Here is a 14,077-nt window from a genome sequence, read left to right on the forward strand (position 1 = left end):
ACACAAAAAGAATCAAGGGAGGGGGGGTTGGGGATTTAGTTCAGCGGTAGAGCGCTTGCCTAGCAAGCGCAAGGCCCTGGGTTCGGTCCTCAGCTCCGGAAAAAAAAGAAAGAAAAAAAAAATCAAGGGAGGACGAGACACTAGGTGACACATAGGGGCACTACTGCTGTGTCCTCAGTGGGTGGAGCACACTTATACTCAGAAGACCAGCAATGAGATGATGGGCCTCTAACAGACTTGAAGAATGCAAGCGTAGGGGCCAAAGAGACTACAGCTCAGCAGTCAGGAGCACCGGGTGCTCTTGCAAGGACCCAGACTTGGTTCCCAGCCCCACGTGGTAGCTCACAGCCATCTGTAACTCCAGTTCCAGGGGATCAGATCCCCTCTTGGACTCCATGTGCACTGCACAGAGACGAGGCGTATGCATACACACAGGTAAACATTCAAGCGTACGAGATAAAAAGAAATATTAAAAAAAAAAAGATGCACAATCCCAAAACAGACTAAAAACTGTCTACAGAAGTAGCTTCAGGGTGTGTCTAAGCTTTAGGATCTGGAATGAAAAGAAATTGCTAGAGATTTTTTTTTTTTCAAGAGAATGCTTTAATAATCTCCAGGCCAGCGACGGACACTGTCTGTAATCCCGGAGCTTGGAAGACTGAGGCAGGAGAGTTGCCTCAGTTTAACCCAGCCTGGGCTATATAATAAGTACCTGTCACGGTTATATAGTCAAACACTGTCTAAAATAAGACAAAACAAACAGTGTCTTTGACATACTTGGTATGAATCAAATGCTAGAGGTGAAATCCACAGGTCTGAATTTTATACGACACCCCCTTTGACCCTCAACCAAGTACTTTTGTCCTAGGCTTGACCCTCCTGTGGCATAACTGTTACATTGCCTACATTTTTTTTTCCCTGCACATCTTCCTGGTACTCCAGCTTTGCTTCCGCTCTTGGCCTCCGGTGCCAATGCAAATAGGGAGGCCTATTGGGTTACCAAGACAACCAAAGCACAGGAAACCATAAAGGTTCCCACCCCCACAGGCATCAAGCCCAATGACCGAGCTGCTTGCTTTTTTTTTTTTTTTTTAAGAGACTAAGCCATGCCTCCTACACCTTATCTCCGTAAGTCCAGAGGCTAGAAGGTACCGCAGCCCTCACCACACCCTGCCTTCCTCAGGTGGTGGGACTTAACTGGTTTGGTGAAGGACGGTGATGGATTTCATTGGACCTTGGGTCTTGAACATTTTTTCAGCGCCCCCCGCCCCAGATGTCTTCATAATTTGCTTTGGACACAAGAGTTAACTTCCTACTTCTGATACACAGAGAAGCTAAGGCTCAGCCAGCAAAGAATAGTTGGCAGATAATAAAATGTGACTTCCGTTTACGTATCATTATCAGAGCCAGTCATTTAAGCTCAGGTTCTTTCAAAGCCTCGAGTAAATGAAAATCTGCTTGCGCTTAAATACTTGAAAATGCTGAAGTCAAGCCGGGTTTGGTAGCTCATGCGTGGAATTCCAGCTCTCACTCAGGAGGCTGAGGCAGAAGAATCATGATGTCTTCAAAACCAGTGAATCCCAGTACAGCTGGACTAGAGCAAAACCCTAGTGTGTGTAGGGGAGGGGAGAGTTGTAAGATCTGAAATGAAGAAACGAGGGTGATCCTCATGGACTGTTCATGGCAGGAGGGGGCAAGGGAGAAGAGAAGTAGTGAGGCAGACTTGACAGCTCTCTTCTGGAGAAGATGTGTGGGGTGGATTGGATTCCCTTGTTTTAGCTCCAGACAGTAGAACAAGAGAGCCGTGTGTGTGTGTGTGTGTGTGTGTGTGTGTGTGTGTGTGTGTGTACATATATATGTATGTATATATGTATGTATATGTATATGTATGTGTATGTGTATGTGTATGTGTTTGTGTATGTGTATGTGTATGTGTATGCATATGTATATGTATATGTATATGAATGACAGTGATGGGGAGGAATTTTGGCTTGCTAAGGAAGACTTTCTGAATAAGGATGCTAGGTTAACGGGGTTGGGGATTTAGCTCAGTGGTAGAGCGCTTGCCTAGGAAGCCCAAGGCCCTGGGTTCGGTCCCCAGCTCCGGAAAAAAAAAATTAAAAAAAAAAGGATGCTAGGTTAAAATGAGTAAAAATTGGGGTTGGGGATTTAGCTCAGTGGTAGAGCGCTTGCCTAGCAAGCGCAAGGCCCTGGGTTCAGTCTCCAGCTCAGAAAAAAAGAAAAAAAATGAGTAAAAATTACTAGGAAGTGATTATGTGGACCACATATGCTGGTTAGATCATGGCTTATATAGAAGTTACCATTTGCACAGGTTCAGACATTTGGAGGGCATTAAATTGTTACAAGGGGAGTCATGTAAATTTAACAAAACTCAGTCTTTTCTATTACATGACTTTTTATCAACTATTCAAATTTATTTATTTATTTATTTATTTATTTATTTATTTATTTATTTATTTATTTATTTAGACAGGGTCTCACTATGTAGCCCTGGCTGCCCTGGAATTCACTCTGTAGACCAGGCTGGCCTCCAACTCAGAGATCCCCCTGCCTCTGCCTCTGCTGAGATTATGTAGAGACTAAAGCCATGCGCTCTCACGTCCAGCTTCAATTCGAGATTTTCAAGCATTCCAGTGCAAGTAGCATTCAAATAAATTTTTTTTCTAGGTATCCCTGTCAAATTTACTCCTTGGGCCATTGAATGATAGAGCTGGAAAGATCTTTAGAGATTTCTTAAGCTTTGCCCCTGGCCGCCTGGAGGTTCAAGTGTGCCTTAGACATGCCAGAGAGGAGAGGCGTGGGAGAAAGCTCTGGGGCGTTTACCCTCGTTCCAACTGGAACAATCTTGCTTTTATTTTATTTTTTATTGTGTACTTCTGTGCATGCTGTATGGGTGTGGAAACCACAGTGGAGGTCAGAGGACAACTTTATATAGTCAGTTCTTTCCCGCCCTTTGTGGGTCTGGGGATCAAATTTAGGGAGCCAAACTTGCATCTCACCGTGCCTATTAGTTTTACAAATTAGATTTTTTTCAAGACTTTTTTTTTTCCAAAAAGGGGGGGGGGCTGTTAAAATACAAGTCAAAGCCTCTGATATTGTAATATAATTTTATTGACAAACTGAGATAGGAACAGGGACACTCTGTCTCAAAAGCCACACAACCAATAAATTTTAGAAGTGGCCTTCGAGTCTCACCATATTTTTTTTTCTTGGTGGTGCTGAGGATTGTGGGATTGTGTAGGTGATAGCTAGTCACGTGTTCTGCCACTAAACTATGTCCCCATGTCTTCAACTCTTCTAATTAGAGATTGCCTCCTTCATTTTACTAGTTTACCTTATGACTCATGAGTTTGCTGGCCACCACTGTAATCTAGAATAGCACTCCTTCTGATCTATCGTATGTTTAGCCCGTCTCCTTGCTATCCAACCTCGGTCTTGTTCTGTACTACATATGCCACTGCTATCTTTGTTTGCATGCTTTGAAGCAGCTCCTTACTCTGCTACTGTTGCAGCTCTTGAAACATTGCCTCACCTGGGAGTACTTTGCTTCCCATACCCACTGTACATTGTGTCCCTGTCATGCACCCATGCAATTCACAGTAATAGAAATAACAATACAATGTAACAAAACTATCTACTGTCTATAGTGAGGCAGAATAGAAAGGGAAGGAAGAGCAGTCAATGCTCTTAACCACTGAGCCATCTCTCCAGCCCTCTTTAAAAAGTTTTAAAGTCACATGAATTTGTTTAGAGTGTGTGAGTGTGTGTGTGTGTGTGTGTGTGTGTGTGTGTGTGTGTCTTATGTGTGCAGGCATTCGTGTGCATTCTCAAGTCACAGCACATGTGGAGGTCAGAAGACAACTTGGAGGAGTCAGTTCTTTCCTTTTATCATGTGGGTTCCAGGATCAAACTCATGGTGTCAGGCTTAGAGACAAGTGTCTTTACACACTAAGCCATCTTACCAGCCAAAATTTAATTTTAAATTGGCAATGAATCAAGCTTAAGGTCTCTATCTGATCTGGGCCTCAGTCTTTTCCCCCAGACATTTTCTGGTCATCTCAAACAAAAGTGTTACCTTTGTTTACAGTGCAGATGGCCTACCTTCCTCTAACCCTGAGAACTAGAATTTGTCTTATCAATTGTAATACTGACAGGTACCCCCCACCCAGGAAGCACCCCTTGATGTCATTTATGTTTCTCAATGACCCATGGGAGATGTTAACTTCAAACCTCACCAATACCCTATATACGACTGTTGTAGGAAATAGTGCTTGACCCAGCACAGCCTGTACCTATTTGAACAGCTCTGTCTTACCTTTCTACGTTCTCTTCTTTCCTCTTAACCCTCTGATTAAATCAATATTGAAATATCTTTATTAAGGCCAGGCATGGTGTTGCATGCAGATATCTAAATTTGAGGCCATCCTGGTCTAGAGAGCAAGTTCCGGGACAGCCAGGACTACACAGAGAAACCTTCATCAATATCTATATGTAGCTATGGACATTTCAATATAGACATTGATATTTGATGCTTATATTCATGTAGATGTAGATATAGATTGGTTATAGATAGATATAGATATAGATACAGATATCTACCCCCAGCTCTACTATTAGCTGGTCCTGAGCTTTCTGTCTGCATTGAAGCCACACATCCCAGTTTGCCCTGAGTCCAGGCCCCTCAGCATCAAGTGTAACTCCTTAGGCTGTTGAAGGAGGCAGTGGGGTCCTGTGCTTCCTGACTGTCCCCCTAAACACTGACATATAGGAATTCATTTTACTTTAGGATCACGTAGTATTTCCCTTTTTTTTTTTTTTTTTTTTTTCGGAGCTGGGGACCAAACCCAGGGCCTTGCGCTTGCTAGACAAGTGCTCTACCACTGAGCTAAATCCCAACCCCACGTAGTATTTCTTAGTATTGAAAATGATCTTTTATACAATATAGTCTGATGACTGTTTCCTCTACCTCGTCTCCTACTTAGCATTCTTTAGGATGCTGCTTGTTGGCTGAGTGTGAGCCCAAATTCGTCCTGGTATGAGTCATCAATGGGCTGTGTAGTAGTGATATTAACTAGGGCAGGCCTCACACATGCTAGACAAGTACTTTATCACTGACCTCTAACCCCAGAGCCATGTGTGCAATGTGCAGTTTTTGTTAACATGATAGGAAGATAGGACATGGGCCAGATCTGATGGTACATGACCGTGATCCCAGAATGCAAAGGGCAGAGGCAGCCTGATCTAAGTAAGGAGGCCAGCAAAGGCTTACCTAGCAAGACCTTGCCTTAACCCCCAACCGAGCAAATGAATATCATGGCTTGTAAAAGGCTGCATACCAACATGTATAAATAACCCTACTTATGTCAAACATACATCATTTCAAAACACAAGAATGAGGCATAAAATTATCTGGAAGAAAACACATTAAACCGAATACAGATATTAATTCTGAAGAGAGAAAATGTGTGTGCATGTGGTGGGGGCAGATACTAGATGGAGATTTGGAGAGTATTTTATTAGTGTTACTGTGTGTAAGGTGGCCCATGTTATTTACAGGGGACGGTTGTATGCCAGAGTGCCATGTGGAGTTGGTTTCAGGAATGGCACTTGGGTGGCCAGTCTCACAGGGTGAACCTGCTGGGCATCTCTCAGGGCCCTCAGGTCATTGTCTTTCCAGACTACAAGTTGAACCCAGTGCCTGGCAAGCACTCCACTTTTGAGCCATGTCTTCAGCCCTAAAGTATTCATGATACTATCCTAAAGCATGAAGGAGAGGACCCAAGGAACCAGGCATAGAACTGACGGGGAGGCTGGACAGCAGGACTACTTAGTGGCCTGCCAGGCTCCTGCCACTGTTGACTTTCACCTCGATCCTTCCATCATAGGGAAACCTGAAATGCCAGTGGGTAATTTGGTCAGATGCCACCCTTGTGGGAGGGCTGGCAAGTGGTGAAGATGTGCTGCTTTTACGGAGTTCCCAGCACCCACATCTGGCAGCTGTGACCAGCTGCTCACATTTGTCTGTAGCTCCAGCTCCAGTTCCAGGGGATCCAACACCCTCTTCAAGCATCTGTGGGCACCAGCACACACATACTCACCACCCACCCATAAATAAAAATACTAGATGTTTTTAAAAGCAGCTAACTGAAGGGAGGAACCCCAGGGAGTCCCCATGTTCCTATGGCGGGAGATAGCTGAGGATTTTATTCTTCCAAGAAGGTTAGTACATAGAAGGTGGAGACTTCCGGGGAGGGCACAGAAAGGTGGCCTGTATGTTGTGACACAAAATGGCAGGTGTGTCCAGTGCACTGAATTCCATCAGCTCCCCTTTCTAATCTCAATGCCTTGGCCCTAGGCCTTTCTATTTTAAACCTTTGTCGAGCTGAAATCCCCCTGGTGTGGTGGTAAGACCCGCTGGTGGCTGAGAGCAGCTTGGGAAGGGACAACAGGAGGAGCAGGTAGGGGAGCGAGTGGGTTTAACCTTGGTTTTTGCTTTCCTGGGTCTTCTCGGTGTCAGGCAGTCAAAGTTGGCTAAGTTACAAAGAAATCCCACGTCTATCCAGCTGTTCTAACAACTGCATGTCCAATGGCAAACCTCTCCTACCTGTGTTGTGTTGACTGTGCAGAGACAAGTCTGTCTCCTGCCTTAACATCTAGCAGGTGATTCTCTAGGAAGGTTCAGGATCCAGGGAGATTACACAGTCAACAATGCTCTGCTTGCCATAATGGAGTCTTTATTTTGGAAGCATCAACCTTCTGATGATGCCTTCCTGCCACTCACTGAAGCTTGGAGACGGTCTTTACTTTAAAAATCCCGATGTGGGGGCTGGGGATTTAGCTCAGTGGTAGAGCGCTTGCCTAGGAAGCGCAAGGCCCTGGGTTCAGTGGTAGAGCGCTTGCCTAGGAAGCGCAAGGCCCTGGGTTCGGTCCCCAGCTCCGGAAAAAAAAGAACCAAAAAAAAAAAAAATCCCGATGTGGGGTTGGGGATTTAGCTCAGTGGTAGAGTGCTTGCCTAGGAAGCGCAAGGCCCTGGGTTTGGTCCCCAGCTCCGAAAAAAAGAACCAAAAAAAAAAAAAAAAATCCCGATGTGATGGCTTAAACCGGTGGTCCCAGCAGTCTGGAAGATGAACCATGGGATCTGAGTTCAGAGCAAGCCTGGACTATGTAGGAAGTCCCAGGAAAGCCTGAACTACAGAGTGAAACTCTGTCTAAATAAGTAAGTAAATGAATAAAGTTTAGGTTAACTCATAAGAGGTTGTACGACTCCCCTGACCTATTGTGCACTGAACAGAGAATCAAAGCAACAAGCCAACCATGTTCTAATTACCTGATAAACCTTTGCCAGTGGTTTCCTTGGCCAGTCACGACTGATAACGGCAATGACTTAAAAGTAACTTTTACTGCTTCAGAATAATTTTTTAAAATATTTATTTAATATACGTATACTGTAGTTGTCTTCAGACACACCAGAAGAAGGCATCAGATCTCATTACAGATGGTTGTGAGCCACCATGTGGTTGTTGGCATTTGAACTCAGGAAGAGCAGTCAGTGCTCTTAACCACTGAGTCATCTCTCCAGTCCCAGAATGATTTTTCTAAAAACTGTATCAATACACAATTTACACTTTGCCAGTTGTGGGAGGCTTGAGGCAAAATCTCGTTCTGTCATCCAGGCTGGCCTGGAACTCACTATGTCTTGGCTGGTCTCAAACTCAGCAATCCTTCTGTCTTAGCCTCCTGTGTGCTGGGATTGCAGGGATGAGCCACCATGACCAGTACTATAAAATATGATGTGACAAACTGACAGATATGCATGCCTATGTGCCTATGTAGCCATCTAGCTCCCATAGAGGCACAGAATAGCCCTCTTCCTCCTTTTCCTTTTTCTTTTTTTTTAAATTAAAATATATATTTGGTCTTTCAAGACTTTTACTGTGTAACCCTGGCAGTCCTGGAACTCACTCTGTAGACCAGGCTGGCCTTGAACTCAGAGATTCTCTTGCCTCTGCATACTGGGATTAAAGGCCTGTGCCACCACTGTCCAGCTCTCCTGCTCTTTAGAAGATTAATTTATCTTTAATTATGTGTGCACCTGTGTGTGGGTATGAGCACGTGGGTTCAGGTTTTTATGGAGGCCTGAAGAAGGTATCATATGCCCTGGAGTGACAAGCAGTTGGGAACTGTCCAACGTGAGTGTTTGAAACTGAACTTGTGCTCTGTAAGAACAGTCCCAGCCTTCCCTTTTGTGTGTGTGATTGGATCTTGATATGTTGCCCAAACTCAGGCATTCCTCCTGCCTCAACCTTTATCATGTCTAGGACTACAGGTGTGTGCCACTGTGCCAGCTCCATACTCACCTGCAGGGTCATCCTCTTCCATTGGAACCCAGACATCGGCTCACCCCCACTCTCCTGATTTACATTCCTACGATTGTTCTTCCTGTTGTTGACCTTCATATCCAAGGAGTCACGCTGATCTAACCTGCTTTTGGCTTCTTTAACTCAGAACACTATGTTTTCATGTTTCCTCAAGGCTTTGTGAATATCAGTAGCTTCTCTTCATGTTGATGGGCAGTGTTAGATTGTGAGAATGTACTTCTCCATGATTTGTTTCTCCTCTCATCTCTCTGTGGTGGTTTGGATCATTTCCACTCTCTGGAAGCTGCTTTCGACATTTGCAGAAGAGTCTTTGTGTGTACACATTCTTGTAGAAAGTGTTGGAGGTGTTTTATTTGAAAAAGAAAAGAGGATTCCAGCACTTGGGATAGCCTAGGATAGTAAGATGCAGAAGGGCCAGCCTTGGCTATATCACATGCTTGAAAGACAGTCTAGGCTATATGAGACCCTGTTGTGTGTGTGTGTGTGTGTGTGTGTGTGTGTGTGTGTGTGTGTGTGTGTGACAGAATTATTGGTGGTACACACACATGATCCCAGCACTCAGGAGACAGAGGCAAGAGGCTCTCCACAAACTCATGGTCAACCTGGTCTGTATATCAGTTTCCAGGCCAGCCAGGGCTACATGGAGAGTCTGCTTTTCAAAAACAGAACAAAACAAACAGAATAGCTTGCTGTTCTTTTGGGGTGGCTGTGCAACCCAGTGCTTGGTAGGGTCGTCACTCTGCGCCTCAACACAGTGTTAATCAGGTTTGTCTGTTTGTTAAACGTTGTTTTAGCAAGGGACTGGACACACTGCAGGCATTGCTTCCCACATGCCTATTAACTACCAGAACCTTATACTTGAGAAACTCAAGCCTGAGTATTTCCCCCGTTATAAACATGAATGTTTAGTCCTTATTATTGACTGTTAATGGTTTTTCATTAAAATTCACTTTACATCCTGATCACAGCCCCCCTCCTCCCAGACCTATGCTCACATACTCTTCCCCTCACTGCCCCCTCTCCTGCTCCTCAGAGAAGGGGAAGCCCCATCCCTGTGGGTACCAAAGCTCCCTGACACATCAAGTCACAGCAGGATATGCCACACCTTCTCCCACTGAGGCCAGACCAGGCAGTCCAGCTCGGGGAAAGGGATCCAGTGGCAGGCAACAGAGTCAGAGACAGACCCTGCTTCAATTGTCTGGGGACCCATGAAGGCCAAACTGCACATCTGCTGAAATGTGTAGGGGCCTAGGTTCAGTCCCTGCATGCTCTTTGGTTGGTGATTCAGTCTCTGCAAGCCCCATGGACCCAGGTTGACTCCATAGGTCTTCTTGTGGTGTCCTTGACCCCTCCAGCTCGCTCAATCCTATTCCACTCTTCCACAAGATTCCCTGAGCTCTGCCTGATGTTTGGCTGTGGGTCTCTGCATCTGTTTCCATCAGATACTGGATGAAGCCTCTCAGAAGACATGCTAGATTCCTGTCTGCAAGCATAGCAGAGTCTCATTAATAGTGTCAGGGGTTGGCTCTCTCCAACTGGGATGAGTCTCAAGTTGGGCCAGTCATTGGTCAGCCATTCCCTCAATCTCTTCTCAGTCTTGATCCCTGCACATCTTGTAGGCAGGACACATTTTGGATTGAAGGTTTTGTGAGTGGAGTGGTGTCCCCTCCCTCCACTGGAACTCCCTCCTGCCTACAGGATATGGCCACTTAAGTCTCCATATCCTCAGCTGATAAGAGTCTCAGGTAGGGTCACCCCATAGACTCCCAGGAGCCTCCCCTGTCCTAGGTCTCCCGATCATCCCAGAGATGCCCCCTCCACACATTTCCACTCCCTCTATTACCACCTGTGCCCCTCACTGACCCCCATCTCTCCCTTCTCCCTCTCACACCCAGTTCCCTCCCTCCACCCACTATTTTTATCCCCACTTCTGAGTGAGATTAAAGCATCCTTCCTTGGGTCCTTTCAGCTTCTTTGGGTCTGTGGATTGTACATGACTATCCTATGGCTAATATCCACTTCTCAGTGAGTACCATGCATGTCTTCCTGGGTCTGGGTCGCCTCCCTTAGGATATTCTCTGGATCCATCCGTTTGAGTGCAAAATTCACGATATGCTTGCTTTTAATATCTGAATAGTTATTCTATTGTGTAAACGAACCACATTTGCTTCATCCATTCTTCAGGTGAGGGACGCCTGGGTTGTTTCCAGTTTCTGGCTATTATGAATAAAGCTGCTATTATCATAGGTGAGTAAGTGTCCTTGTGGTATGGTAGAACGTTTTTTGAGTATATGTCCAGGAATGGTATAGCTGGGTCTTGAGGTAGAAATATTCCCAATTTTTTGGGAAACGACCAAAGTGGTTTCCAAAGTGGTTGTGTAAGTTTGCACTCCTGCCAACAGTGGAAGGGAGTTTCTCTTGCTCCACATCCTCGCCAGCACGTGCTGTCACTTGAGTTTTTGATCTTAGCCATTCTGTGTAAGACGGAGTCACAGAGTTGTTTTGATTTGCATTTCCCCGATGACTAAGGACAGTGGACATTTTTAAAGTGTTTCTCAGCCATTAGAGATTCCTCTGTTGAGAATTCTGTTTATCTCTGTACCCCATTTTTAATTGGGTTATTTGGTTTGTTGGTGTCTCGAGTTCTTTATATGTTTTGGATATTAGTCCTTTGTTGAATTAGGGTTGGCGAAGATTTTTACCCTTTATGTAAGCCAAAAAAAAAAAAAAAAAGAAAGACATTAAGAAAGACATCAGAAGATGGAAAAATCTCCTGTGCTCATGGGTCAGTAGGATTAACATAGTAAAATGGCCATCATACCAAAAGCAATCTGCAGATTCAATGCAATGCCCATTAAAATTCCAACACAGTTTTTTTTAGAGTTTGAAAGAGCAATTCCAACTTCATATGGCAAAACAAAAAAACCCAAGATAGCTAAATCGATCCTGTGCAATAAAAGAACTTCTGGAGGTGGCACCATCCCTGATGTCAAGCTGTACTGTAGAGCAACAGTAGTAAGAACTGTATGGCACTGGCATAAAAACAGAGAGGTTGATCCATGGGATAGAATCGAAGACCGAGGAATAAACCCACACACCTATGGACACTTGATTTTTGACAAAGAAGTCAAAACCATACAATGGAAAAAGGAAAGCATCTTCAACAAAGGGTGCTGTACTAACTGGATGTCATCAGGTAGAATATTTATCACCCCGCACAAAACTCAAGTCCAAGTGGATCAGAGACCTCAACATAAAACCGGATACAGCAATCTACACTAATCTATTAGAAGAGAAAGTGGGGGCTGCTTTGAACATTTTAGTACAGGAGACACCAACAGCTTAGACACTGAGATCAACAATTAATAAATGGGACCTCATGAAGCTGTAAAGCTTCTGTAAAATATCTTTAATCCCAGCACTCAGGAGGCAGAGGCAGGCGGATCTCTGAGTTCAAGGCCAGCCTGGTCTACAGAGTGAGTTCCAAGACAGCCAGGACTACACAGAGAAACCTTGTCTCCACCCCCCTCCCCAAAAGAATATTTCCTCAGCTTTTACTCTTTTGGGTTTTTTTTTTTTTTTTTTTGGAGACAGGGTCTCCCATGTGGTCTAGGCTAGCCCCAGAACTCACTATTCTCCTGCTTCAGCCGCCTGTGTTTTGGGATTACAGGTGTGAGCCACCTTGCCCAGCTTTAAAATTTTTTAAAAAAATTATATTTAATGGCATCTTTTGAAGAGCCAAAGTTTTAAAATTCTGAAGTCTAATTTATTGCTTCCTTTGGCTAATTATTAAGCTTACTTATTTTTTTCTGACCCAAACAAAGTATGACACATCTTTAGCCCTTTTAACCCAAGAATTTTAAAAGCACACTTTGCTGACTTCTTCTATTTATGTCTTATTTTTGTTTGGTTTGCTTCATGGGGAGGGAGGAAACAAGTTCATTGCTGTTGACGTCAGCTTTTCCTCACACCCTCAGGCAGCCTTTTCTTTGTGGAGTCAGACTGTAAAACCGAACCCTTTGTTGTGCGGCTTTTTCTGGGGGCTATGTGGACAAACATTTGTTCCTCCCGGAGAAGACCGGAGAAACGATTCCACACAGGTGCAGCTAGATAAACAGCTAGAGAATTTCCTGGGGTTGCGTGGAGTCTAGGTGAGGGGTTAGTTACAGGACTGCAGGTGTCACTCAGGTGAGTCAGAGTCCCACATTATCAAAAGCTCTACCTCAATGACTCCTGTCAACTGCACCTTGCCAGCGACTCATGCATGCTGAGAGTGTCCTCTCCGAAGCAGTTGTCACCATAAGCTCAGGGAGGGGCCTCTGGAATCTTAAGGTTAAGCACTTTGTAAGCCTTGAAAGTCCCCAGACTTCCGAGTCTCAGGAGGCTGCCCCTTCCCTCCAGGAGGAAGTGGCTAAACCACATGGCTATTCAGCTATCCTGAAATACCTTATTGGTGTAGCAACTGCAGCAGCCTGCTCACACCCAGTGAGGCAAGTCATGGTGGAAGGTATGTGTGAGGTGACGGGTGATACCGTGACTGTGAGTGAACTCACCAAGGAAGTAAGTCTGGGCACAAGGATGTAGGAAGCCAAGCACAGAGGCCTTGTGGGAGAAGCCCACACATGTCTGAGGAGGAGGAAGCGTTCGGTAGTGACAGATAAGTTGGACTTGGGGTGGAGAGGTGAGCAGGGGTATGAGCTACTGGGACAGCCATGATAAGAGTCTCGGGAAGGAAATGACTACCAAGGCCAATTGTGATTTCAGTGTGACAGACACACTGTCATCTGTAACCTGGCAACTCAGAAGTCTTCACCTAGATCAGGGCTTTTCAACAGGTGGGTTGTGACCCCTATCACAGGGGTTCTCTAAGACCATCAGAAAATACAGACATTGACATTATGGCGTATAACAGTAACAAAGTCACTGTCATGAGGTAAAAATAATTCTGTGGTAGAACATGAGGAACTGCATTAAAGGGTCACGGCTAGGAAGGTTGAGAACCACTGACCTAGATCATTTGTTTAAAAAGTACATTAGACGAACCAATCCTTGTCAAGTATTTAATTATTTATCTATTTTACTTGACTTTTTGAAAAGAGGTCTTACTCTGTAGCTTGGGCTGGCTTTGAACTTGTGGGTAATCCTCCTGCCTTGGCCTTCCATGCCCTGAAATTACAAGCGTGAGCCACCACACCGGCTCCTTCAGAACATTTTCTTAAAAGCTTGAGACAGAACCACTCTACATTGCCCTGATTATCCCTACACTTGCTGTGTAGTCCAGGCTGACTTCGAACCTCAGGATCTCCTGCCTCAACCACTGGAGGAGCTTGGGTTACAGACCGGCACGGTTTGCACCCATCCTGAGCAAGTATCTACTGAGTGAATATAGACACTGGTGGCATTCCATCAAAAGCCATGAAGTTGTACCACGAAGCACTGCCTGTCTGTAAATAAGAACACGGACCTGGCCTTAAGAGAACCATCAGGGGGCTGGGGATTTAGCTCAGTGGTAGAGCGCTTACCTAGGAAGCGCAAGGCCCTGGGTTCGGTCCCCAGCTCCGAAAAAAAAGAACCAAAAAAAAAAAAAAAAAAAAAAAAAGAGAACCATCAGGGTTTGTTGTTGCTTTGTCTGTGTCTGAGGGAACTCACTGAGGTCAGGAGCTCCCTTAGAGCTGGAG

This window comes from Rattus norvegicus, chromosome 5, assembly GCF_021556685.1.
Source record: "Rattus norvegicus strain SHRSP/BbbUtx chromosome 5, alternate assembly SHRSP_T2T, whole genome shotgun sequence".
In the NCBI taxonomy this organism is placed as follows: Eukaryota; Metazoa; Chordata; class Mammalia; order Rodentia; family Muridae; genus Rattus; species Rattus norvegicus.